The sequence below is a fragment of the Carcharodon carcharias genome, chromosome 31 (assembly GCF_017639515.1).
Source record: "Carcharodon carcharias isolate sCarCar2 chromosome 31, sCarCar2.pri, whole genome shotgun sequence".
NCBI classification, from domain to species: Eukaryota; Metazoa; Chordata; class Chondrichthyes; order Lamniformes; family Lamnidae; genus Carcharodon; species Carcharodon carcharias.
The window spans coordinates 22,281,879-22,308,439 of record NC_054497.1 but is presented as its reverse complement, the minus strand read 5'-3'; positions in this window follow the sequence as shown (position 1 = coordinate 22,308,439).

Genomic DNA, 26,561 nt, shown 5'->3' with positions numbered 1-26,561 from the left:
ACAGTGTGTGTGAGAGGTTGAGATTGGGCACAGTGTGTGTGAGAGGGAGGGATGGGGTACAGTGTGTGTGTGAGAGGTTGTGATGGACCACAGTGTGTGTGATAGGGTGAGATGGGGTACAGTGTGTGTGAGAGGGTAATATGGGGTACAGTGTGTGTGAGGGGGGAGATAGGGTGCAGTGTGTGTGAGTGGGTGTGATGGGGTACAGTGTATGTGAGGGGGTGGGATGGGGTACAGTGTTTTTGAGGGGGTGAGATAGTGTACAGTGTGTGTGAGAGGGTGGGATGGGGTATAGCGTGTGTGAGAGGGTGGGATCTGGTCCAGTGAGTAAGAGGGTGAGATGGGGTACAGTGTGGGTGAGAGGGTGGGATGGGGTACAGTGTGTGTGAGAGGGTGGGATGGGGTACAGTGTGTGTGAGAGTGTGGGATGGGGTACAATGTGTGTGAGGTTGTGGGATGGGGTACAGTGTGTGACTGGGTGGCATGGGGTAATGTGTGTGACTGGTTGGGATGGTGTACAGTGTGTATGAGAGACTGAGTTGGGGTACAGTGTGTGAGGGAGTGAAATGGGGTATAGTGTGTGTGGGTGGGTGAGATGGGGTACAGTGTGTGTGAGAGGTAATGGGGTACAGTGTGTTTGACAGGGTGAGGTGGGGTATAGTGTGCGAGGGAGTGAAATGGGGTATAGTGTGTGTGGGTGGGTGAGATGGGGTACAGTGTGTGTGAGAGGGTGAGATTGGGTACAGTGTGTGTGAGAGGGTGGGATGGGGTACAGTGCGTGTGAGAGGGGGAGATGGGGTACAGTGTGTGTGAGAGGTTGAGATGGGGTACAGTGTGTGTGAGAGGGTGAGATTGGGTACAGTGTGTGTGAGAGTGTTGGATAGGGTACAGTGTGTGTGAGAGGGTGGGATGGTGTACAGTGTGTGTATGAGGGGGTGAGATGGGATACAGTGTGTGTGAGAGTGTTGGATAGGGTACAGTGTGTGTGAGAGGGTGGGATGGGGTACAGTGTGTGTATGAGGATGGGTGGGGTACAGTGTGTGTGAGAGCGTGGGATGGGCTACAGTGTGTGAGAGAGTGTTGGATAGGGTACAGTGTGTGTGAGAGTGGGTGGGATGGGGTACAGTGTGTGTGAGTGGGTGAGATGGGGTACAGTGTGTGTGAGAGGGTGAGATGGGGTACAGTGTGTGTGAGAGGGTGGGATGGGGTACAGTGTGTGAGAGGTTGAGATGGAGTATAGTGTGTGTGAGAGGGTGGGATGGGGTACAGTGTGTGAGAGGTTGAGATGGGGTACAGTGTGTGTGAGGGGGTGAGTTAGGTAAAGTGTGTGTGAGAGGTTGAGATGGGGTACAGTGTGTGTGAGCGGGTGGAATGGGGTACAGTGTGTGCGAGCCAGTGAGATGGGGCACAGTCTGTTGGAGAGGGTGAGATGGGGTACAGTGTGTGTGAGAGGGTGAGATGGGGTACAGCGTGTGTGGGAGGGTGAGATGGGGTAGAGCGTTTGTGAGAGGGAGCCATAGGGTACAGTCAGTATGAGATGGCGAGATGGGGTACATTGTCTGTAAGAGGGCGGGATGGGGTACATTGTGTTCCAGAGGGTGAGTTGGGGTACAGTGTGTTAAAGAGGATGAGATAGGGTACAGTGTGTGTGAGATGGCGACATCAGGTACAGTGTGTGAGAAATGTTGACATCAGGTACAGTGTGTGAGTGGGTGAGATTGGGTACAGTGTGTGTGAGAGGGTGGGATGGGGTACAGTGTGTGTGAGAGGGTTAGATTGGGTACAGTATGTGTGAGAGGGTGGAATGGGGTACAGTGTGTGAGAGGGTGGGATGGGGTACAGTGTGTGTAAGAGGATGAGATGGGGTAAAGTGTGTGTGAGAGGGTTAGATTGGGTACAGTATGTGTGAGAGGGTGAGATGGGGTACAGTGTGTGAGAGGGTGAGATGCGGTACAATGTGTGTGAGAGAGCGGGATGGGGTACAGTGTGGGTGAGAGGGTGAGATGGGGTACAGTGTGGGTGAGAGGTTGAGATGGGGTACAGTGTGTGTGAGAGGGTGGGATGGGGTACAGTGTGTTTGAGAGGGTGGGATGGGGTACAGTGTGTGTGAGAGAGGGTGGGATGGGGTACAGTGTGTGTGTGAGAGAGGCTGGAATGGGGTACAGTGTGTGTGAGAGAGGTTGGGATGGGGTACAGTGTGTGTGAAAAAGGCTGGAATGGGGTACTTTGTGTGTGAGTGGCTCAGATGGGCTACAGTGTGTGGTGTGAGAGGGTGGGATGGGGTATAGTGTGTGTGAGAGGGCGAGATTGGGTACAGTGTGTGTGTGAGGGTGGGATGGGGTACAGAGTGTGAGAGAGTGAGAAGGGGTACTGTCTGTGTGTGAGGTTGGGATCGGGTACAGTTTTTGAGAGCGTGAGATGGGGTACAGTGTGTGTGAGAGGGCGAGATGGGGTACAGTGTGTGAGAGGGCGAGATGGGGTTAAGTGTGTGTGATAGAATGAGATGGGGTACATTGTGTGTGAGAGGGTGAGATGGGGATTGGCGTGTGTGAGGGTGGGATGGGGTACAGTGTGTGTGAGAGGGCGGGATGGGGTACAGTGTGTGTGAGGGGGTGAGATGGGGTACAGTGTGTGTGAGAGGGTGGGAGGGGGTACAGTGTGCGTGTGAGGGTGGGATGGGATACAGTGTGTGTGAGGGGGTGAGATGGGGTACAGTGTGTGTGAGAGGGTGGGAGGGGGTACAGTGTGCGTGTGAGGGTGGGATGGGGTACAGTGTGTGTGAGTTTGTGGGATGGGGTACAGTGTGTGTGAGAGAATGGGATGGGGTACATTGTGTGTGATAGGGTTGGATGGGGTACAGATTGTGTGAGAGGGTGGGATGGGTTACAGTGTGTGTGAGAGGGTGCGATGGGGTACAGTGTGTGTGAGAGGGTGGGATAGGGTACAGTGTGTGTGTGTGAGAGGGTGAGATGGGGTACAGTGTGTGTGAGAGTGTGAGTTGGGGTACAGTGTGTGTGAGAGGGTGAGTTGGGGTACCGGGTGTATGAGAGGGCGGGATGGGGTACAGTATTAGAGCGGGTTGGGTGGGGTACAGTGTTTGTGAGAGGGTGGGATGGAGTACAGTGTGTGTGAGTGGGTGAGATGGGGTACAGTGTGTGTGAGAGGGTGGGATGGGGTACAGTGTGTGTGAGAAGGCGGGACGGGGTACAGTTTGAGTGAGAGGGTGAGATGGGGTACAGTGTGTGTGAGAGGGTGGGATGGGGTACAGTGTGTATGAGAGGGTGGGATGGGGTACAGTGTGTGTGAGAGCATGGAATGGGGTACAGTGTGTGTGAGGGTGGGATGGGCTACAGTGTGTGTGAGAGGGTGAGATGGGGTACAGTGTGTGTGTGAGAGGGTGAGATGGGGTACAGTGTGTGTGTGAGAGGGTGAGATGGGGTACAGTGTGTGTGATAGGGTGAGATGGGGTACAGTGTGCGTGAGAGGGTGGAATGGGGTACAGTGTGTGTATGAGGGGGCGGGTTTGGGTACAGTGTGTGTGTGAGGGTGGGTGGGGTACAGTGTGTGTGAGAGTGTTGGATGGGGGTACAGTGTGTGTGAGAGGGTGAGATGGGGTAAAGTGTCTGTGAGAGTATGGAATGGGGTACAGTGTGTGTGTGAGCGGGTGAGATGGGGTACAGTGTGTGTGAGAGGGTGGAATGGGGTACAGTGTGTGTATGAGGGGGCGAGTTTGGGTACAGTGTGTGTGTGAGGGTGGGTGGGGTACAGTGTGTGTGAGAGGGTGAGATGGGCTACAGTGTGTGAAAGAGTGAGATGGGCTACAGTGTGGAGAGAGTGAAATGGGGTACAGTGTGTGTGAGTGGGTGAGATGGGGTACAGTGTGTGTGAGAGGGCGGGATGGGGTAAAATGTGTGTGATGGGGTGAGATGGGGTACAATGTGTGTGAGGGGGTGAGTTAGGGTACATTGTGTGTGTGACGGGGTGAGATGGGGTACAGTCTGTGTGAGAGGGAGGGATGGGGTACAGTGTGTGTGTGAGGGTGAGATGGGGTACAGTGTGTGTGGGAGGGTGGGATGGGGTACAGCGTGTGTGAGAGGGTGAGATGGGGTACAGTGTGTGTGAGAGGGTGAGATAGGGTACAGTGTGAGAGTGGGAGGGTCGGATGGGGTACAGTGTGTGTGAGGGTGGGTGGGGTACAATGTGTATGAGAGGGCGAGATGGGGTACAGTGTGTGTGATAGGGTGAGATGGGGTACAGTGTGTGTGATAGGGTGAGATGGGGCACAGTGTGTGTGATAAGGTGAGATGGGGTACAGTGTGTGTGATAGGATGAGATGGTGTACAGTGTGTGTGATAGGCTGAGATGGGGCACAGTGTGTGTGATAGGATGAGATGGGGTACAGTGTGTGTGATAGGGTGAGATGGGGCTCAGTGTGTGTGATAGGGTGAGATTGGGTACAGTGTGTGTGATAGGATGAGATGGGGCACAGTGTGTGTGATAGGGTGAGATATGGTACAGTGTGTGTGAGAGAGTGGGATCGGTACAGTGAGTAAGAGGGTGAGATGGGGTACAGTGTGTGTGAGAGGTTGGGATGTGGTACAGTGTGTGTGAGAGGGTGGGATGGGGTACAGTGTGTGTGAGAGGGTGGGATGGGGTACAGAGTGTGTGAGAGGGATGGATGTGGTAAAGTGTGTGTGAGGGTGTGGGATGGGGTGCAGTGTTTTTGAGGGGGTGAGATAGGGTACAGTGTGTGTGAGAGGGTGTGATGGGGTACAGTGTGTGTGAGGGGGTGAGATAGGGTACAGTGTGTGTGAGAGGGTGGGATGGGGTACAGTGTGTGTGAGAGGGTGGGATGGGGTACAGTGAGTAAGAGGGTGAGATGGGTATAGTGTGTTTGAGAGGGTGCAGTGTGGGTGAGAGGGTGGGATGGGGTACAGTGTGTGTGTGAGTGGGTGAGATGGGGTACAGTGTGTGTGTGAGGGTGTGTGGAGTACAATGTGTATGAGAGGGCGAGATGGGGTACAGTGTGTGTGAGAGGTTGAGATGGGGCGCAGTGTGTGTGATAGGGTGAGATGGGGCACAGTGTGTGTGATAGGGTGAGATGGGGTACAGTGTGTGTGAGAGGGTGGGATGGGGCACAGTGTGTGTGAGATGGTGAGATGGGGTAGAGCATGTGTGAGAGGGAGTCATAGGGTACATTCAGTGTGAGACGGCGAGATGGGGTATATTGTCTGTAAGCGGGCGGGATGGGGTACAGTGTGTTCCAGAGGGTGAGATGGGTTACAGTGTGTTTAAGAGGATGAGATTGGGTACATTGTGTGTGAGAGGGTTGGATTGGGTACAGTGTGTGTGAGTGGGTGAGATTGGGTACAGTGTGTGTGAGAGGGTGGGATGGGGTACAGTGTGTGTGAGAGGGTGAGATGGGGTACAGTGTGTGTGAGAGGGTTGGAAGCGGTACAGCATGTGTGAGATGGTGGGATCGGGTACAGTGAGTAAGAGGGTAAGATGGTGTACAGTGTGAGTGAGAGGGTTGGATGGGGTACAGCGTGTGTGAGAGGGTGGGATGGGGTACAGTTTGTGTGAGAGGCTGGGATGGGGTACAGTTTGTGTGAGAGGGTGGGATGGGGTACAGTGTGTGTGAGAGGCTGGGATGGGGTAAAGTGTGTGTGAGAGGGTAGAATGGGGTACAGTGTGTGTGAGAGTGTGGGATGGGGTACAGTGTGTGTGAGGTGGTGGGATGGGGTACAGTGTGTGTGAGAGGGTAGGATGGGGTACAGTGTGTGACTGGGTGGCATGGGGTACAGTGTGTGACTGGGTGGGATGGTGTACAGTGTGTATGAGAGACTGAGTTGGGGTACAGTGTGTGTGAGAGGTAATGGGTTACAGTGTGTTTGACAGGGTGAGGTGGGGTATAGTGTGCGAGGGAGTGAAATGGGGTACAGTGTGTGACTGGGTGGCATGGGGTACAGTTTGTGACTGGGTGAGATGGGGTACAGTGTGTGTGAGAGGGCGAGATGGGGTGGAATGTAATGAGAAGGCGGGTTGGGGTACAGTGTGTGTGAGAGTGTGGGATTGGGTACAGTGTGTGTGAGAGGTTGAGATTGGGCACAGTGTGTGTGAGAGGGAGGGATGGGGTACAGTGTGTGTGTGAGAGGTTGTGATGGACCACAGTGTGTGTGATAGGGTGAGATGGGGTACAGTGTGTGTGAGAGGGTAATATGGGGTACAGTGTGTGTGAGGGGGGAGATAGGGTGCAGTGTGTGTGAGAGGGTGTGATGGGGTACAGTGTATGTGAGGGGGTGGGATGGGGTACAGTGTTTTTGAGGGGGTGAGATAGTGTACAGTGTGTGTGAGAGGGTGGGATGGGGTATAGCGTGTGTGAGAGGGTGGGATCTGGTCCAGTGAGTAAGAGGGTGAGATGGGGTACAGTGTGTGTGAGAGGGTGGGATGGGGTACAGTGTGTGTGAGAGGGTGGGATGGGGTACAGTGTGTGTGAGAGTGTGGGATGGGGTACAATGTGTGTGAGGTTGTGGGATGGGGTACAGTGTGTGACTGGGTGGCATGGGGTAATGTGTGTGACTGGTTGGGATGGTGTACAGTGTGTATGAGAGACTGAGTTGGGGTACAGTGTGTGAGGGAGTGAAATGGGGTATAGTGTGTGTGGGTGGGTGAGATGGGGTACAGTGTGTGTGAGAGGTAATGGGGTACAGTGTGTTTGACAGGGTGAGGTGGGGTATAGTGTGCGAGGGAGTGAAATGGGGTATAGTGTGTGTGGGTGGGTGAGATGGGGTACAGTGTGTGTGAGAGGGTGAGATTGGGTACAGTGTGTGTGAGAGGGTGGGATGGGGTACAGTGCGTGTGAGAGGGGGAGATGGGGTACAGTGTGTGTGAGAGGTTGAGATGGGGTACAGTGTGTGTGAGAGGGTGAGATTGGGTACAGTGTGTGTGAGAGTGTTGGATAGGGTACAGTGTGTGTGAGAGGGTGGGATGGTGTACAGTGTGTGTATGAGGGGGTGAGATGGGATACAGTGTGTGTGAGAGTGTTGGATAGGGTACAGTGTGTGTGAGAGTGTGGGATGGGGTACAGTGTGTGTATGAGGATGGGTGGGGTACAGTGTGTGTGAGAGCGTGGGATGGGCTACAGTGTGTGAGAGAGTGTTGGATAGGGTACAGTGTGTGTGAGAGTGGGTGGGATGGGGTACAGTGTGTGTGAGTGGGTGAGATGGGGTACAGTGTGTGTGAGAGGGTGAGATGGGGTACAGTGTGTGTGAGAGGGTGGGATGGGGTACAGTGTGTGAGAGGTTGAGATGGAGTATAGTGTGTGTGAGAGGGTGGGATGGGGTACAGTGTGTGAGAGGTTGAGATGGGGTACAGTGTGTGTGAGGGGGTGAGTTAGGTAAAGTGTGTGTGAGAGGTTGAGATGGGGTACAGTGTGTGTGAGCGGGTGGAATGGGGTACAGTGTGTGCGAGCCAGTGAGATGGGGCACAGTCTGTTGGAGAGGGTGAGATGGGGTACAGTGTGTGTGAGAGGGTGAGATGGGGTACAGCGTGTGTGGGAGGGTGAGATGGGGTAGAGCGTTTGTGAGAGGGAGCCATAGGGTACAGTCAGTATGAGATGGCGAGATGGGGTACATTGTCTGTAAGAGGGCGGGATGGGGTACATTGTGTTCCAGAGGGTGAGATGGGGTACAGTGTGTTAAAGAGGATGAGATAGGGTACAGTGTGTGTGAGATGGCGACATCAGGTACAGTGTGTGAGAAATGTTGACATCAGGTACAGTGTGTGAGTGGGTGAGATTGGGTACAGTGTGTGTGAGAGGGTGGGATGGGGTACAGAGTGTGTGAGAGGGTTAGATTGGGTACAGTATGTGTGAGAGGGTGGAATGGGGTACAGTGTGTGAGAGGGTGGGATGGGGTACAGTGTGTGTAAGAGGATGAGATGGGGTAAAGTGTGTGTGAGAGGGTTAGATTGGGTACAGTATGTGTGAGAGGGTGAGATGGGGTACAGTGTGTGAGAGGGTGAGATGCGGTACAATGTGTGTGAGAGAGCGGGATGGGGTACAGTGTGGGTGAGAGGGTGAGATGGGGTACAGTGTGGGTGAGAGGTTGAGATGGGGTACAGTGTGTGTGAGAGGGTGGGATGGGGTACAGTGTGTTTGAGAGGGTGGGATGGGGTACAGTGTGTGTGAGAGAGGGTGGGATGGGGTACAGTGTGTGTGTGAGAGAGGCTGGAATGGGGTACAGTGTGTGTGAGAGAGGTTGGGATGGGGTACAGTGTGTGTGAAAAAGGCTGGAATGGGGTACTTTGTGTGTGAGTGGCTCAGATGGGCTACAGTGTGTGGTGTGAGAGGGTGGGATGGGGTATAGTGTGTGTGAGAGGGCGAGATTGGGTACAGTGTGTGTGTGAGGGTGGGATGGGGTACAGAGTGTGAGAGAGTGAGAAGGGGTACTGTCTGTGTGTGAGGTTGGGATCGGGTACAGTTTTTGAGAGCGTGAGATGGGGTACAGTGTGTGTGAGAGGGCGAGATGGGGTACAGTGTGTGAGAGGGCGAGATGGGGTTAAGTGTGTGTGATAGAATGAGATGGGGTACATTGTGTGTGAGAGGGTGAGATGGGGATTGGCGTGTGTGAGGGTGGGATGGGGTACAGTGTGTGTGAGAGGGCGGGATGGGGTACAGTGTGTGTGAGGGGGTGAGATGGGGTACAGTGTGTGTGAGAGGGTGGGAGGGGGTACAGTGTGCGTGTGAGGGTGGGATGGGATACAGTGTGTGTGAGGGGGTGAGATGGGGTACAGTGTGTGTGAGAGGGTGGGAGGGGGTACAGTGTGCGTGTGAGGGTGGGATGGGGTACAGTGTGTGTGAGTTTGTGGGATGGGGTACAGTGTGTGTGAGAGAATGGGATGGGGTACATTGTGTGTGATAGGGTTGGATGGGGTACAGATTGTGTGAGAGGGTGGGATGGGTTACAGTGTGTGTGAGAGGGTGCGATGGGGTACAGTGTGTGTGAGAGGGTGGGATAGGGTACAGTGTGTGTGTGTGAGAGGGTGAGATGGGGTACAGTGTGTGTGAGAGGGTGAGTTGGGGTACAGTGTGTGTGAGAGGGTGAGTTGGGGTACCGGGTGTATGAGAGGGCGGGATGGGGTACAGTATTAGAGCGGGTTGGGTGGGGTACAGTGTTTGTGAGAGGGTGGGATGGAGTACAGTGTGTGTGAGTGGGTGAGATGGGGTACAGTGTGTGTGAGAGGGTGGGATGGGGTACAGTGTGTGTGAGAAGGCGGGACGGGGTACAGTTTGAGTGAGAGGGTGAGATGGGGTACAGTGTGTGTGAGAGGGTGGGATGGGGTACAGTGTGTATGAGAGGGTGGGATGGGGTACAGTGTGTGTGAGAGCATGGAATGGGGTACAGTGTGTGTGAGGGTGGGATGGGCTACAGTGTGTGTGAGAGGGTGAGATGGGGTACAGTGTGAGTGTGAGAGGGTGAGATGGGGTACAGTGTGTGTGTGAGAGGGTGAGATGGGGTACAGTGTGTGTGATAGGGTGAGATGGGGTACAGTGTGCGTGAGAGGGTGGAATGGGGTACAGTGTGTGTATGAGGGGGCGGGTTTGGGTACAGTGTGTGTGTGAGGGTGGGTGGGGTACAGTGTGTGTGAGAGTGTTGGATGGGGTACAGTGTGTGTGAGAGGGTGAGATGGGGTAAAGTGTCTGTGAGAGTATGGAATGGGGTACAGTGTGTGTGTGAGCGGGTGAGATGGGGTACAGTGTGTGTGAGAGGGTGGAATGGGGTACAGTGTGTGTATGAGGGGGCGAGTTTGGGTACAGTGTGTGTGTGAGGGTGGGTGGGGTACAGTGTGTGTGAGAGGGTGAGATGGGCTACAGTGTGTGAAAGAGTGAGATGGGCTACAGTGTGTGAGAGAGTGAAATGGGGTACAGTGTGTGTGAGTGGGTGAGATGGGGTACAGTGTGTGTGAGAGGGCGGGATGGGGTAAAATGTGTGTGATGGGGTGAGATGGGGTACAATGTGTGTGAGGGGGTGAGATGGGGTACAGTGTGTGTGTGACGGGGTGAGATGGGGTACAGTCTGTGTGAGAGGGAGGGATGGGGTACAGTGTGTGTGTGAGGGTGAGATGGGGTACAGTGTGTGTGGGAGGGTGGGATGGGGTACAGCGTGTGTGAGAGGGTGAGATGGGGTAGAACGTTTGTGAGAGGGAGCCATAGGGTACAGTCAGTATGAGATGGCGAGATGGCGTACATTGTCTGTAAGAGGGCGGGATGGGGTACAGTGTGTTCCAGAGGGTGAGATGGGGTACAGTGTGTTAAAGAGGATGAGATAGGGTACAGTGTGTGTGAGATGGCGACATCAGGTACAGTGTGTGAGAAATGTTGACATCAGGTACAGTGTTTGAGTTGGTGAGATTGGGTACAGTGTGTGTGAGAGGGTGGGATGGGGTACAGTGTGTGTGAGAGGGTGAGATGGGGTACAGTGTGTGTGAGAGGGTTGGAAGCGGTACAGCATGTGTGAGATGGTGGGATGGGGTACAGTGAGTAAGAGGGTAAGATGGTGTACAGTGTGAGTGAGAGGGTTGGATGGGGTACAGCGTGTGTGAGAGGGTGGGATGGGGTACAGTTTGTGTGAGAGGCTGGGATGGGGTACAGTTTGTGTGAGAGGGTGGGATGGGGTACAGTGTGTGTGAGAGGCTGTGATGGGGTAAAGTGTGTGTGAGAGGGTAGAATGGGGTACAGTGTGTGTGAGAGTGTGGGATGGGGTACAGTGTGTGTGAGGTGGTGGGATGGGGTACAGTGTGTGTGAGAGGGTAGGATGGGGTACAGTGTGTGACTGGGTGGCATGGGGTACAGTGTGTGACTGGGTGGGATGGTGTACAGTGTGTATGAGAGACTGAGTTGGGGTACAGTGTGTGTGAGAGGTAATGGGTTACAGTGTGTTTGACAGGGTGAGGTGGGGTATAGTGTGCGAGGGAGTGAAATGGGGTACAGTGTGTGACTGGGTGGCATGGGGTACAGTTTGTGACTGGGTGAGATGGGGTACAGTGTGTGTGAGAGGGCGAGATGGGGTGGAATGTAATGAGAGGGCGGGTTGGGGTACAGTGTGTGTGAGAGTGTGGGATTGGGTACAGTGTGTGTGAGAGGTTGAGATTGGGCACAGTGTGTGTGAGAGGGAGGGATGGGATACAGTGTGTGTGTGAGAGGTTGTGATGGACCACAGTGTGTGTGATAGGGTGAGATGGGGTACAGTGTGTGTGAGAGGGTAATATGGGGTACAGTGTGTGTGAGGGGGGAGATAGGGTGCAGTGTGTGTGAGAGGGTGTGATGGGGTACAGTGTATGTGAGGGGGTGGGATGGGGTACAGTGTTTTTGAGGGGGTGAGATAGGGTACAGTGTGTGTGAGAGGGTGGGATGGGGTATAGCGTGTGTGAGAGGGTGGGATCTGGTCCAGTGAGTAAGAGGGTGAGATGGGGTACAGTGTGTGTGAGAGGGTGGGATGGGGTACAGTGTGTGTGAGAGGGTGGGATGGGGTACAGTGTGTGTGAGAGTGTGGGATGGGGTACAATGTGTGTGAGGTTGTGGGATGGGGTACAGTGTGTGACTGGGTGGCATGGGGTAATGTGTGTGACTGGTTGGGATGGTGTACAGTGTGTATGAGAGACTGAGTTGGGGTACAGTGTGTGAGGGAGTGAAATGGGGTATAGTGTGTGTGGGTGGGTGAGATGGGGTACAGTGTGTGTGAGAGGTAATGGGGTACAGTGTGTTTGACAGGGTGAGGTGGGGTATAGTGTGCGAGGGAGTGAAATGGGGTATAGTGTGTGTGGGTGGGTGAGATGGGGTACAGTGTGTGTGAGAGGGTGAGATTGGGTACAGTGTGTGTGAGAGGGTGGGATGGGGTACAGTGCGTGTGAGAGGGGGAGATGGGGTACAGTGTGTGTGAGAGGTTGAGATGGGGTACAGTGTGTGTGAGAGGGTGAGATTGGGTACAGTGTGTGTGAGAGTGTTGGATAGGGTACAGTGTGTGTGAGAGGGTGGGATGGTGTACAGTGTGTGTATGAGGGGGTGAGATGGGATACAGTGTGTGTGAGAGTGTTGGATAGGGTACAGTGTGTGTGAGAGTGTGGGATGGGGTACAGTGTGTGTATGAGGATGGGTGGGGTACAGTGTGTGTGAGAGCGTGGGATGGGCTACAGTGTGTGAGAGAGTGTTGGATAGGGTACAGTGTGTGTGAGAGTGGGTGGGATGGGGTACAGTGTGTGTGAGTGGGTGAGATGGGGTACAGTGTGTGTGAGAGGGTGAGATGGGGTACAGTGTGTGTGAGAGGGTGGGATGGGGTACAGTGTGTGAGAGGTTGAGATGGAGTATAGTGTGTGTGAGAGGGTGGGATGGGGTACAGTGTGTGAGAGGTTGAGATGGGGTACAGTGTGTGTGAGGGGGTGAGTTAGGTAAAGTGTGTGTGAGAGGTTGAGATGGGGTACAGTGTGTGTGAGCGGGTGGAATGGGGTACAGTGTGTGCGAGCCAGTGAGATGGGGCACAGTCTGTTGGAGAGGGTGAGATGGGGTACAGTGTGTGTGAGAGGGTGAGATGGGGTACAGCGTGTGTGGGAGGGTGAGATGGGGTAGAGCGTTTGTGAGAGGGAGCCATAGGGTACAGTCAGTATGAGATGGCGAGATGGGGTACATTGTCTGTAAGAGGGCGGGATGGGGTACATTGTGTTCCAGAGGGTGAGATGGGGTACAGTGTGTTAAAGAGGATGAGATAGGGTACAGTGTGTGTGAGATGGCGACATCAGGTACAGTGTGTGAGAAATGTTGACATCAGGTACAGTGTGTGAGTGGGTGAGATTGGGTACAGTGTGTGTGAGAGGGTGGGATGGGGTACAGTGTGTGTGAGAGGGTTAGATTGGGTACAGTATGTGTGAGAGGGTGGAATGGGGTACAGTGTGTGAGAGGGTGGGATGGGGTACAGTGTGTGTAAGAGGATGAGATGGGGTAAAGTGTGTGTGAGAGGGTTAGATTGGGTACAGTATGTGTGAGAGGGTGAGATGGGGTACAGTGTGTGAGAGGGTGAGATGCGGTACAATGTGTGTGAGAGAGCGGGATGGGGTACAGTGTGGGTGAGAGGGTGAGATGGGGTACAGTGTGGGTGAGAGGTTGAGATGGAGTACAGTGTGTGTGAGAGGGTGGGATGGGGTACAGTGTGTTTGAGAGGGTGGGATGGGGTACAGTGTGTGTGAGAGAGGGTGGGATGGGGTACAGTGTGTGTGTGAGAGAGGCTGGAATGGGGTACAGTGTGTGTGAGAGAGGTTGGGATGGGGTACAGTGTGTGTGAAAAAGGCTGGAATGGGGTACTTTGTGTGTGAGTGGCTCAGATGGGCTACAGTGTGTGGTGTGAGAGGGTGGGATGGGGTATAGTGTGTGTGAGAGGGCGAGATTGGGTACAGTGTGTGTGTGGGTGGGATGGGGTACAGAGTGTGAGAGAGTGAGAAGGGGTACTGTCTGTGTGTGAGGTTGGGATCGGGTACAGTTTTTGAGAGCGTGAGATGGGGTACAGTGTGTGTGAGAGGGCGAGATGGGGTACAGTGTGTGAGAGGGCGAGATGGGGTACAGTGTGTGTGATAGAATGAGATGGGGTACATTGTGTGTGAGAGGGTGAGATGGGGATTGGCGTGTGTGAGGGTGGGATGGGGTACAGTGTGTGTGAGAGGGCGGGATGGGGTACAGTTTGTGTGAGGGGGTGAGATGGGGTACAGTGTGTGTGAGAGGGTGGGAGGGGGTACAGTGTGCGTGTGAGGGTGGGATGGGATACAGTGTGTGTGAGGGGGTGAGATGGGGTACAGTGTGTGTGAGAGGGTGGGAGGGGGTACAGTGTGCGTGTGAGGGTGGGATGGGGTACAGTGTGTGTGAGTTTGTGGGATGGGGTACAGTGTGTGTGAGAGAATGGGATGGGGTACATTGTGTGTGATAGGGTTGGATGGGGTACAGATTGTGTGAGAGGGTGGGATGGGTTACAGTGTGTGTGAGAGGGTGCGATGGGGTACAGTGTGTGTGAGAGGGTGGGATAGGGTACAGTGTGTGTGTGTGAGAGGGTGAGATGGGGTACAGTGTGTGTGAGAGTGTGAGTTGGGGTACAGTGTGTGTGAGAGGGTGAGTTGGGGTACCGGGTGTATGAGAGGGCGGGATGGGGTACAGTATTAGAGCGGGTTGGGTGGGGTACAGTGTTTGTGAGAGGGTGGGATGGAGTACAGTGTGTGTGAGTGGGTGAGATGGGGTACAGTGTGTGTGAGAGGGTGGGATGGGGTACAGTGTGTGTGAGAAGGCGGGACGGGGTACAGTTTGAGTGAGAGGGTGAGATGGGGTACAGTGTGTGTGAGAGGGTGGGATGGGGTACAGTGTGTATGAGAGGGTGGGATGGGGTACAGTGTGTGTGAGAGCATGGAATGGGGTACAGTGTGTGTGAGGGTGGGATGGGCTACAGTGTGTGTGAGAGGGTGAGATGGGGTACAGTGTGTGTGTGAGAGGGTGAGATGGGGTACAGTGTGTGTGTGAGAGGGTGAGATGGGGTACAGTGTGTGTGATAGGGTGAGATGGGGTACAGTGTGCGTGAGAGGGTGGAATGGGGTACAGTGTGTGTATGAGGGGGCGGGTTTGGGTACAGTGTGTGTGTGAGGGTGGGTGGGGTACAGTGTGTGTGAGAGTGTTGGATGGGGTACAGTGTGTGTGAGAGGGTGAGATGGGGTAAAGTGTCTGTGAGAGTATGGAATGGGGTATAGTGTGTGTGTGAGCGGGTGAGATGGGGTACAGTGTGTGTGAGAGGGTGGAATGGGGTACAGTGTGTGTATGAGGGGGCGAGTTTGGGTACAGTGTGTGTGTGAGGGTGGGTGGGGTACAGTGTGTGTGAGAGGGTGAGATGGGCTACAGTGTGTGAAAGAGTGAGATGGGCTACAGTGTGGAGAGAGTGAAATGGGGTACAGTGTGTGTGAGTGGGTGAGATGGGGTACAGTGTGTGTGAGAGGGCGGGATGGGGTAAAATGTGTGTGATGGGGTGAGATGGGGTACAATGTGTGTGAGGGGGTGAGTTAGGGTACATTGTGTGTGTGACGGGGTGAGATGGGGTACAGTCTGTGTGAGAGGGAGGGATGGGGTACAGTGTGTGTGTGAGGGTGAGATGGGGTACAGTGTGTGTGGGAGGGTGGGATGGGGTACAGCGTGTGTGAGAGGGTGAGATGGGGTACAGTGTGTGTGAGAGGGTGAGATGGAGTACAGCGTGTGTGAGAGGGTGAGATGGGGTAGAACGTTTGTGAGAGGGAGCCATAGGGTACAGTCAGTATGAGATGGCGAGATGGCGTACATTGTCTGTAAGAGGGCGGGATGGGGTACAGTGTGTTCCAGAGGGTGAGATGGGGTACAGTGTGTTAAAGAGGATGAGATAGGGTACAGTGTGTGTGAGATGGCGACATCAGGTACAGTGTGTGAGAAATGTTGACATCAGGTACAGTGTTTGAGTTGGTGAGATTGGGTACAGTGTGTGTGAGAGTTTGGGATGGGGTACAGTGTGTGTGAGAGGGTTAGATTGGGTACAGTATGTGTGAGAGGGTGGAATGGGGTACAGTGTGTGAGAGGGTGGGATGGGGTACAGTGTGTGTAAGAGGATGAGATGGGGTAAAGTGTGTGTGAGAGGGTTAGATTGCGTACAGTGTGTGTGAGAGGTAGGGACGTGGTACAGTGTGTGTGAGAGGGTGGGATGGGGTACAGTGTGTGTGAGCGGGTGGGATGGGGTACAGTGTGTGTGAGAGAGGCTGGAATGGGGTACAGTGTGTGTGAGGGTGTGATGGGCTACAGTGTGTGTGAGAGGGTGAGATGGGTTACAGTGTGTGTGAGAGGTTGGGATGGGGTACAGTGTGTGTGAGAGAGGCTGGAATGGGATACAGTGTGTATGAGGGTGTGATGGGCTACAGTGTGTGTGAGAGGGTGGGATGGGGTACAGTGTGTCTGAGAGGGAGGGATGGGGTACAGTGTGTTTAAGAGGATGAGATGGGGTACAGTGTGTGAGAGGTTGGGATGGGGTACAGTGTGTGTGAGAGTGTCAGATGGGGTACAGTGTGTGTGAGAGGGTGGAATGGGGTATAGTGTGTGTGAGAGGGCGAGATTGGGTACAGTCTGTGTGTGAGGTTGCGATCGGGTACAGTTTGTGAGAGCGTGAGATGGGGTACTGTGTGTGTGAGAGGGCGAGATGGGGTACAGTGTGTGAGAGGGCGAGATGGGGTACAGTGTGTGTGATAGAATGAGATGGGGTACATTGTGTGTGAGAGGGTGAGATGGGGATTGACGTGTATGAGGGTGGGATGGGGTACAGTGTATGTGAGAGGGCGGGATGGGGTACAGTGTGTGTAAGTGGATGAGATCCGGTACAGTGTGTGTAAGAGGATGAGATGGGGTACAGTGTATGTGAGGGTTGGATGAGGTACAGTGTTTGTTAGATGGTCTGTTAGGGTACAGTGTGAGTGAGAGGGAGGGATGGGGTAAAGTGTGTGTGAGAGGGTGGGATGGGGTACAGTGTGTGTGAGAGGGCGGGATGGGGTACAGCGTGTGTGAGACGGTGAAATGTGATACAGTGTGCTTGAGAGAGGGTGGGATGGGGTACAGTGTGTGAGTGAGAGGGTGGAATGGGGTACAGTGTGTGTGAGAGGGTGAGATGGGGTACAGTGTGTGTGAGAGGTTGAGATGAGGTACAGTGCGTGTGAGAGGGTGGGATGGGGTAAAATGTCTATGAGGGGGTGAGATGGGGTACAATGTGTGTGAGGGGGTGAGTTAGGGTACAGTGTGTGTGAGATGGCGAGATGGGGTACATTGTGTGTGAGAGTGCGGGATCGGGTACAGTGTGTGTGAGAGGGTTAGATGGGGTACAGTGTGTGTGAGAGGGTGAGATGGGGTACAGTGTGTGTGAGAGGGTGGGATGGGGTAGAGTGTGTGTGAGAGAGGGTGGGATGGGGTACAGTGTGTGTGAGAGGGCCGGCCGGGGTACAGTTTGAGTGAGAGGGTGAGATGGGGTACAGTGTGTGTGTGAGCGGGTGAGATGGGGTACAGTGTGTGTGTGAGCGGGTGAGATGGGGTACAGTGTGTGTGAGAGGGTGGATGGGGTACAGTGTGTGTGAGCGGGTGAGATGGGGTACAGTGTGTGTGAGAGGGTGAGATGGGGTACAGTGTGTGTGAGAGGGTGGGATTGGGCACAGTGTGTGTGAGATTGTGGGATTGGGTAAAGTGTGTGTGGAAGGGTGGGATGGAGTCCCGTGTTTGTGGGAGAGGGTGGGATCGGGTACAGTGTGTGTGAGGGTTGGATGTGGTACAGTGTGTGTGAGAGGGTGGGATGCGGTACAGTGTGTGTGAGATGGTGAGATGGGGTACAGTGTGTGTGAGGGGGTGGGATGGGGTACAGTGTGTGTGAGAAGGCGGGACGGGGTACAGTTTGAGTGAGAGGGTGAGATGGGGTACAGTGTGTGTGGGAGGGTGGGATGGGGTACAGTGTGTGTGAGTTTGTCGGATGGGGTACAGTGTGTGTGAGAGAATGGGATGGGGTACATTGTGTGTGATAGGGTTGGATGGGGTACAGATTGTGTGAGAGGGTGGGATGGGGTACAGTGTGTGTGAGAGGGTGCGATGGGGTACAGTGTGTGTGAGAGGGTGGGATAGGGTACAATGTGTGTGTGTGAGGGGGTGAGATGGGGTATAGTGTGTGTGAGAGGGTGAGTTGGGGTACAGTGTGTGTGAGAGGGTGAGTTGGGGTACCGGGTGTATGAGAGGGCGGGATGGGGTACAGTATTAGAGCGGGTTGGGTGGGGTACAGTGTTTGTGAGAGGGTGGGATGGAGTACAGTGTGTGTGAGTGGGTGAGATGGGGTATAGTGTGTGTGAGAGGGTGGGATGGGGTACAGTGTGTGTGAGAAGGCGGGACGGGGTACAGTTTGAGTGAGAGGGTGAGATGGGGTACAGTGTGTGTGAGAGGGTGGGATGGGGTACAGTGTGTATGAGAGGGTGGGATGGGGTACAGTATGTGTGAGAGCATGGAATGGGGTACAGTGTGTGTGAGGGTGGGGTGGGCTACAGTGTGTGTGAGAGGGTGAGATGGGGTACAGTGTGTGTGTGAGAGGGTGAGATGGGGTACAGTGTGTGTGTGAGAGGGTGAGATGGGGTACAGTGTGTGTGATAGGGTGAGATGGGGTACAGTGTGTGTGAGAGGGTGGAATGGGGTACAGTGTGTGTATGAGGGGGCGGGTTTGGGTACAGTGTGTGTGTGAGGGTGGGTGGGGTACAGTGTGTGTGAGAGTGTTGGATGGGGTACAGTGTGTGTGAGAGGGTGAGATGGGGTAAAGTGTCTGTGAGAGTATGGAATGGGGTACAGTGTGTGTGTGAGTGGGTGAGATGGGGTACAGTGTGTGTGAGAGGGTGGAATGGGGTACAGTGTGTGTGTGAGGGTGGGTGGGGTACAGTGTGTGTGAGAGGGTGAGATGGGCTACAGTGTGTGAAAGAGTGAGATGGGCTACAGTGTGTGAGAGAGTGAAATGGGGTACAGTGTGTGTGAGTGGGTGAGATGGGGTACAGTGTGTGTGAGAGGGCGGGATGGGGTAAAATGTGTGTGATGGGGTGAGATGGGGTACAATGTGTGTGAGGGGGTGAGTTAGGGTACAGTGTGTGTGTGACGGGGTGAGATGGGGTACAGTCTGTGTGAGAGGGAGGGATGGGGTACAGTGTGTGTGAGAGGGTGAGATGGGGTACAGTGTGTGTGGGAGGGTGGGATGGGGTACAGCGTGTGTGAGAGGGTGAGATGGGGTACAGTCTGTGTGAGAGGGTGAGATGGAGTACAGCGTGTGTGAGAGGGTGAGATGGGGTAGAACGTTTGTGAGAGGGAGCCATAGGGTACAGTCAGTATGAGATGGCGAGATGGGGTACATTGTCTGTAAGAGGGCGGGATGGGGTACAGTGTGTTCCAGAGGGTGAGATGGGGTACAGTGTGTTTAAGAGGATGAGATAGGGTACAGTGTGTGTGAGATGGCGACATCAGGTACAGTGTGTGAGAAATGTTGACATCAGGTACAGTGTTTGAGTTGGTGAGATTGGGTACAGTGTGTGTGAGAGGGTGGGATGGGGTACAGTGTGTGTGAGAGGGTTAGATTGGGTACAGTATGTGTGAGCGGGTGGAATGGGGTACAGTGTGTGAGATGGTGGGATGGGGTACAGTGTGTGTAAGAGGATGAGATGGGGTAAAGTGTGTGTGAGAGGGTTAGATTGCGTACAGTGTGTGTGAGAGGTAGGGACGTGGTACAGTGTGTGTGAGAGGGTGGGATAGGGTACAGTGTGTGTGAGAGAGGCTGGAATGGGGTACAGTGTGTGTGAGGGTGTGATGGGCTACAGTGTGTGTGAGAGGGTGAGATGGGGTACAGTGTGTGTGAGAGGTTGGGATGGGGTACAGTGTGTGTGAGAGAGGCTGGAATGGGATACAGTGTGTATGAGGGTGTGATGGGCTACAGTGTGTGTGAGAGGGTGGGATGGGGTACAGTGTGTCTGAGAGGTTGGGATGGGGTACAGTGTGTGTGAGAGAGGCTGGAATGGGATACAGTGTGTATGAGGGTGTGATGGGCTACAGTGTGTGTGAGAGGGTGGGATGGGGTACAGTGTGTCTGAGAGGGAGGGATGGGGTACAGTGTGTTTAAGAGGATGAGATGGGGTACAGTGTGTGAGAGGTTGGGATGGGGTACAGTGTGTGTGAAAGTGTCAGATGGGGTACAGTGTGTGTGAGAGGGTGGAATGGGGTATAGTGTGTGTGAGAGGGCGAGATTGGGTACAGTCTGTGTGTGAGGTTGCGATCGGGTACAGTTTGTGAGAGCGTGAGATGGGGTACTGTGTGTGTGAGAGGGCGAGATGGGGTACAGTGTGTGAGAGGGCGAGATGGGGTACAGTGTGTGTGATAGAATGAGATGGGGTACATTGTGTGTGAGAGGGTGAGATGGGGATTGGCGTGTATGAGGGTGGGATGGGGTACAGTGTATGTGAGAGGGCGGGATGGGGTACAGTGTGTGTAAGTGGATGAGATCCGGTACAGTGTGTGTAAGAGGATGAGATGGGGTACAGTGTATGTGAGGGTTGGATGAGGTACAGTGTTTGTGAGATGGTCTGTTAGAGTACAGTGTGAGTGAGAGGGAGGGATGGGGTACAGTGTGTGTGAGAGGGCGGGATGGGGTACAGCGTGTGTGAGACGGTGAAATGGGATACAGTGTGTGTGGGAGGGTGAGATGGGGTACAGTGTGTGTGAGAGGGTGGGATGGGGTACAGTGTGTGAGTGAGAGGGTGGAATGGGGTACAGTGTGTGTGAGAGGGTGAGATGGGGTACAGTGTGTGTGAGAGGGTGAGATGGGGTACAGTGTGTGTGGGAGGGTGAGATGGGGTACAGTGTGTGTGAGAGGGAGGGATGGGGTACAGCGTGTGTGAGCGGGTGCGAAGGGGTACAGTGTGTGAGAGGTTGAGATGGGGTACAGTGTGTGTGAGAGGTTGAGATGGGGTACAGTGTGTGTGAGAGGTTGAGATGAGGTACAGTGCGTGTGAGAGGGTGGGATGGGGTAAAATGTCTATGAGGGGGTGAGATGGGGTACAATGTGTGTGAGGGGGTGAGTTAGGGTACAGTGTGTGTGAGATGGCGAGATGGGGTACATTGTGTGTGAGAGTGCGGGATCGGGTACAGTGTGTGTGAGAGGGTTAGATGGGGTACAGTGTGTGTGAGAGGGTGAGATGGGGTACAGTGTGTGTGAGAGGGTGGGATGGGGTAGAGTGTGTGTGAGAGAGGGTGGGATGGGGTACAGTGTGTGTGAGAGGGCCGGCCGGGGTACAGTTTGAGTGAGAGGGTGGGATTGGGTAAAGTGTGTGTGGAAGGGTGGGATGGAGTCCCGTGTTTGTGTGAGAGGGTGGGATCGGGTACAGTGTGTGTGAGAGGGTGAGATGGGGTAAAGTGTCTGTGAGAGTATGGAATGGGGTACAGTGTGTGTGTGAGCGGGTGAGATGGGGTACAGTGTGTGTGAGAGGGTGGAATGGGGTACAGTGTGTGTATGAGGGGGCGAGTTTGGGTACAGTGTGTGTGTGAGGGTGGGTGGGGTACAGTGTGTGTGAGAGGGTGAGATGGGCTACAGTGTGTGAAAGAGTGAGATGGGCTACAGTGTGTGAGAGAGTGAAATGGGGTACAGTGTGTGTGAGTGGGTGAGATGGGGTACAGTGTGTGTGAGAGGGCGGGATGGGGTAAAATGTGTGTGATGGGGTGAGATGGGGTACAATGTGTGTGAGGGGGTGAGTTAGGGTACAGTGTGTGTGTGACGGGGTGAGATGGGGTACAGTCTGTGTGAGAGGGAGGGATGGGGTACAGTGTGTGTGAGAGGGTGAGATGGGGTACAGTGTGTGTGGGAGGGTGGGATGGGGTACAGCGTGTGTGAGAGGGTGAGATGGGGTACAGTCTGTGTGAGAGGGTGAGATGGAGTACAGCGTGTGTGAGAGGGTGAGATGGGGTAGAACGTTTGTGAGAGGGAGCCATAGGGTACAGTCAGTATGAGATGGCGAGATGGCGTACATTGTCTGTAAGAGGGCGGGATGGGGTACAGTGTGTTCCAGAGGGTGAGATGGGGTACAGTGTGTTTAAGAGGATGAGATAGGGTACAGTGTGTGTGAGATGGCGACATCAGGTACAGTGTGTGAGAAATGTTGACATCAGGTACAGTGTTTGAGTTGGTGAGATTGGGTACAGTGTGTGTGAGAGGGTGGGATGGGGTACAGTGTGTGTGAGAGGGTTAGATTGGGTACAGTATGTGTGAGAGGGTGGAATGGGGTACAGTGTGTGAGATGGTGGGATGGGGTACAGTGTGTGTAAGAGGATGAGATGGGGTAAAGTGTGTGTGAGAGGGTTAGATTGCGTACAGTGTGTGTGAGAGGTAGGGACGTGGTACAGTGTGTGTGAGAGGGTGGGATAGGGTACAGTGTGTGTGAGCGGGTGGGATGGGGTACAGTGTGTGTGAGAGAGGCTGAAATGGGGTACAGTGTGTGTGAGGGTGTGATGGGCTACAGTGTGTGTGAGAGGGTGAGATGGGGTACAGTGTGTGTGAGAGGTTGGGATGGGGTACAGTGTGTGTGAGAGAGGCTGGAATGGGATACAGTGTGTATGAGGGTGTGATGGGCTACAGTGTGTGTGAGAGGGTGGGATGGGGTACAGTGTGTCTGAGAGGGAGGGATGGGGTACAGTGTGTTTTAGTGGATGAGTTGGGGTACAGTGTGTGAGAGGTTGGGTTGGGGTACAGTGTGTGTGAAAGTGTCAGATGGGGTACAGTGTGTGTGAGAGGGTGGAATGGGGTATAGTGTGTGTGAGAGGGCGAGATTGGGTACAGTCTGTGTGTGAGGTTGCGATCGGGTACAGTTTGTGAGAGCGTGAGATGGGGTACTGTGTGTGTGAGAGGGCGAGATGGGGTACAGTGTGTGTGATAGAATGAGATGGGGTACATTGTGTGTGAGAGGGTGAGATGGGGATTGGCGTGTATGAGGGTGGGATGGGGTACAGTGTATGTGAGAGGGCGGGATGGGGTACAGTGTGTGTAAGTGGATGAGATCCGGTACAGTGTGTGTAAGAGGATGAGATGGGGTACAGTGTATGTGAGGGTTGGATGAGGTACAGTGTTTGTTAGATGGTCTGTTAGAGTACAGTGTGAGTGAGAGGGAGGGATGGGGTACAGTGTGTGTGAGAGGGCGGGATGGGGTACAGCGTGTGTGAGACGGTGAAATGGGATACAGTGTGCTTGAGAGAGGGTGGGATGGGGTACAGTGTGTGAGTGAGAGGGTGGAATGGGGTACAGTGTGTGTGAGAGGGTGAGATGGGGTACAGTGTGTGTGAGAGGGTGAGATGGGGTACAGTGTGTGTGGGAGGGTGAGATGGGGTACAGTGTGTGTGAGAGGGAGGGATGGGGTACAGCGTGTGTGAGCGGGTGCGATGGGGTACAGTGTGTGAGAGGTTGAGATGGGGTACAGTGTGTGTGAGAGGTTGAGATGGGGTACAGTGTGTGTGAGAGGTTAAGATGAGGTACAGTGCGTGTGAGAGGGTGGGATGGGGTAAAATGTCTATGAGGGGGTGAGATGGGGTACAATGTGTGTGAGGGGGTGAGTTAGGGTACAGTGTGTGTGAGATGGCGAGATGGGGTACATTGTGTGTGAGAGTGCGGGATCGGGTACAGTGTGTGTGAGAGGGTTAGATGGGGTACAGTGTGTGTGAGAGGGTGAGATGGGGTATAGTGTGTGTGAGAGGGTGGGGTGGGGTAGAGTGTGTGTGAGAGAGGGTGGGATGGGGTACAGTGTGTGTGAGAGGGCCGGCCGGGGTACAGTTTGAGTGAGAGGGTGGGATTGGGTAAAGTGTGTGTGGAAGGGTGGGATGGAGTCCCGTGTTTGTGTGAGAGGGTGGGATCGGGTACAGTGTGTGTGAGGGTTGGATGTGGTAAGTGTGTGTGAGAGGGTTGGATGCGGTACAGTGTGTGTGAGATGGTGAGATGTGGTACGGTGTGTGTGTAAGAGGATGAGATGGGGTACAGTATGTGTGAGAGGTTGAGATGGGGTACAGTGTGTGTGATAGGGTGAGATGGGGTACAGTGTGTGTGATAGGGTGAGATGGGGTACAGTGTGTGTGATAGGGTGAGATGGGGTACAAAGTGTGTGAGAGGGTGAGATGGGTTATAGCGTGTGTGAGAAAGTGGGATGGGGTACATTGTGTGTGAGATGGTGGGACGGGGTACAGTGTGTGTGAGGGGGGTGTGAAAGAGTGAGATGGGCTACAGTGTGTGAGAGAGTGAAATGGGGTACAGTGTGTGTGAGTGGGTGAGATGGGTACAGTGTGTGTGAGAGGGCGGGATGGGGTAAAATGTGTGTGATGGGGTGAGATGGGGTACAATGTGTGTGAGGGGGTGAGTTAGGGTACAGTGTGTGTGTGACGGGGTGAGATGGGGTACAGTCTGTGTGAGAGGGAGGGATGTGGTACAGTGTGTGTGAGAGGGTGAGATGGGGTACAGTGTGTGTGGGAGGGTGGGATGGGGTACAGTGTGTGTGAGAGGGTTAGATGGGGTACAGTGTGTGTGAGAGGGTGAGATGGGGTACAGTGTGTGTGAGAGGGTGGGATTGGGTAGAGTGTGTGTGAGAGAGGGTGGAATGGGGTACAGTGTGTGTGAGAGGGCCGGCCGGGGTACAGTTTGAGTGAGAGGGTGAGATGGGGTACAGTGTGTGTGTGTGAGCGGGTGAGATGGGGTACAGTGTGTGTGTGAGCGGGTGAGATGGGGTACAGTGTGTGTGAGAGGGTTGGATGGGGTACAGTGTGTGTGAGAGGGTGGGATTGGGCACAGTGTGTGTGAGATTGTGGGATTGGGTAAAGTGTGTGTGGAAGGGTGGGATGGAGTCCCGTGTTTGTGTGAGAGGGTGGGATTGGGTACAGTGTGTGTGAGGGTTGGATGTGGTAAGTGTGTGTGAGAGGGTTGGATGCGGTACAGTGTGTGTGAGATGGTGAGATGTGGTACGGTGTGTGTGTAAGAGGATGAGATGGGGTACAGTATGTGTGAGAGGTTGAGATGGGGTACAGTGTGTGTGATAGGGTGAGATGGGGTACAGTGTGTGTGATAGGGTGAGATGGGGTACAGTGTGTGTGATAGGGTGAGATGGGGTACAAAGTGTGTGAGAGGGTGAGATGGGTTATAGCGTGTGTGAGAAAGTGGGATGGGGTACATCGTGTGTGAGATGGTGGGACGGGGTACAGTGTGTGTGAGGGGGTGAGATGGGGTACATTGTGTGTGAGTTTTTGGGATGGGGTACAGTGTGTGTGAGAGAATGGGATGGGGTACATTGTGTGTGAGAGGTTTGGCTGGGGTACAGTGTGTGTGAGGGGGTGAGATGGGGTACAGTGTGTGTGAGAGGGTGGGATGGGGTACAGATTGTGTGAGAGGGTGGGATGGGGTACAGTGTGTGTGAGAGGGTGCGATGGGGTACAGTGTCTGTGTGAGAGGGTGGGATGTGGTACAGTGTGTGTGTGTGAGAGGGTGAGATCGGGTACATTGTGAGTGAGAGGGTGAGTTGGGGTACAGTGTGTGTGAGAGGGTGAGTTGGGGTACAGTGTGTATGAGAGGGCGGGATGGGGTACAGTATTAGAGTGGGTTGGATGGGGTACAGTGTGTGTGAGAGGGTGGGATGGGGTACAATGTGGGTGAGTGGGTGAGATGGGGTACAGTGTGTGTGACAGGCTGGAATGGGTCACAGTGTGTGTGTGAGCAGGTGAGATGGGGTACAGTGTGTGTGAGGGGAGGAGATGGGGTACAGTGTGTGTGAGAGGGTGGGATGGGGTACAGTTTGAGTGAGAGGGTGAGATGGGGTACAGTGTGTGTGAGAGGGTGAGATGGGGGTACAGTGTGTGTGAGAGGGTGGGATGGGGTACAGTGTGTATGAGATGGCGGGATGGGGTACAGTTTGAGTGAGAGGGTGAGATGGGGTACTGTGTGTGTGAGGGGGTGAGATGGGGTACAGATTGTGTGAGAGGGTGGGATGGGGTACAGTGTGTGTGAGAGGGTGAGATGGGGTACAGTGTGTGTGAGAGCGTGGAATGGGGTACAGTGTGTGAGAGGGTGGGATGGGTACAGTGTGAGAGGGAGGGATGGGGTACAGTGTGTGTGAGAGGTTCAGATGGGGTACAGTGTGTGAGAGGGAGGGATGGGGTACAGTGTGTGTGAGAGGGTCAAATGGGGTACAGTGTGTGTGTGAGGGCGGGATGGGGTATAGTGTGTGTGAGAGGGCGGGATTGGGTACAGTGTGTGTGTGAGGGTGGGATGGGGTACAGTGTGTGAGAGGGTGAGAAGGGGTACAGTCTGTGTGTGAGTGTGGGATCGGGTACAGTTTGTGTGAGCGTGAGATGGGGTACAGTGTGTGTGATAGGATGAGATGGGGTACGTTGTGTGTGAGACGGTGAGATGGGGCACAGCATGTGTGAGAGGGTGGGATGGGGTACAGTGTTTGTGAGATTGTGTGATGGGGTACAGTGTGTGTGGGAGGGTGGGATGGGGTACAGTGTGAGTGAGAGGCAGGGATGGGGTACAGTGTGTGTGGGAGGGTTAGATGGGGTACAGTGTGTGTGAGATGGTGAGATGGGGTACAGTGTTTTTGAGAGAGGGTGGGATGGGGTACAGTGTGTGAGTGAGAGGGTGGAATGGGGTACAGTGTGTGTGTGAGAGGCTGGAATGGGGTACAGTGTGTGTGTGAGAGCGTGAGATGGGGTACAGTGTGTGTGAGAGGGTGGGATGGGGTACAGTGTGTGTGAGAGCGTGGGATGGGGTACAGTGTGTGTGAGAGGGTGGGTGTGGTACAGTGTGTGTTTGTGAGGGTGGGATGGGGTAAAATGTGTGTGAGAGGTTGAGATGAGGTACAGTGCGTGTGAGAGGGTGGGATGGGGTAAAATGTCTATGAGGGGGTGAGATGGGGTACAATGTGTGTGAGGGGGTGAGTTAGGGTACAGTGTGTGTGAG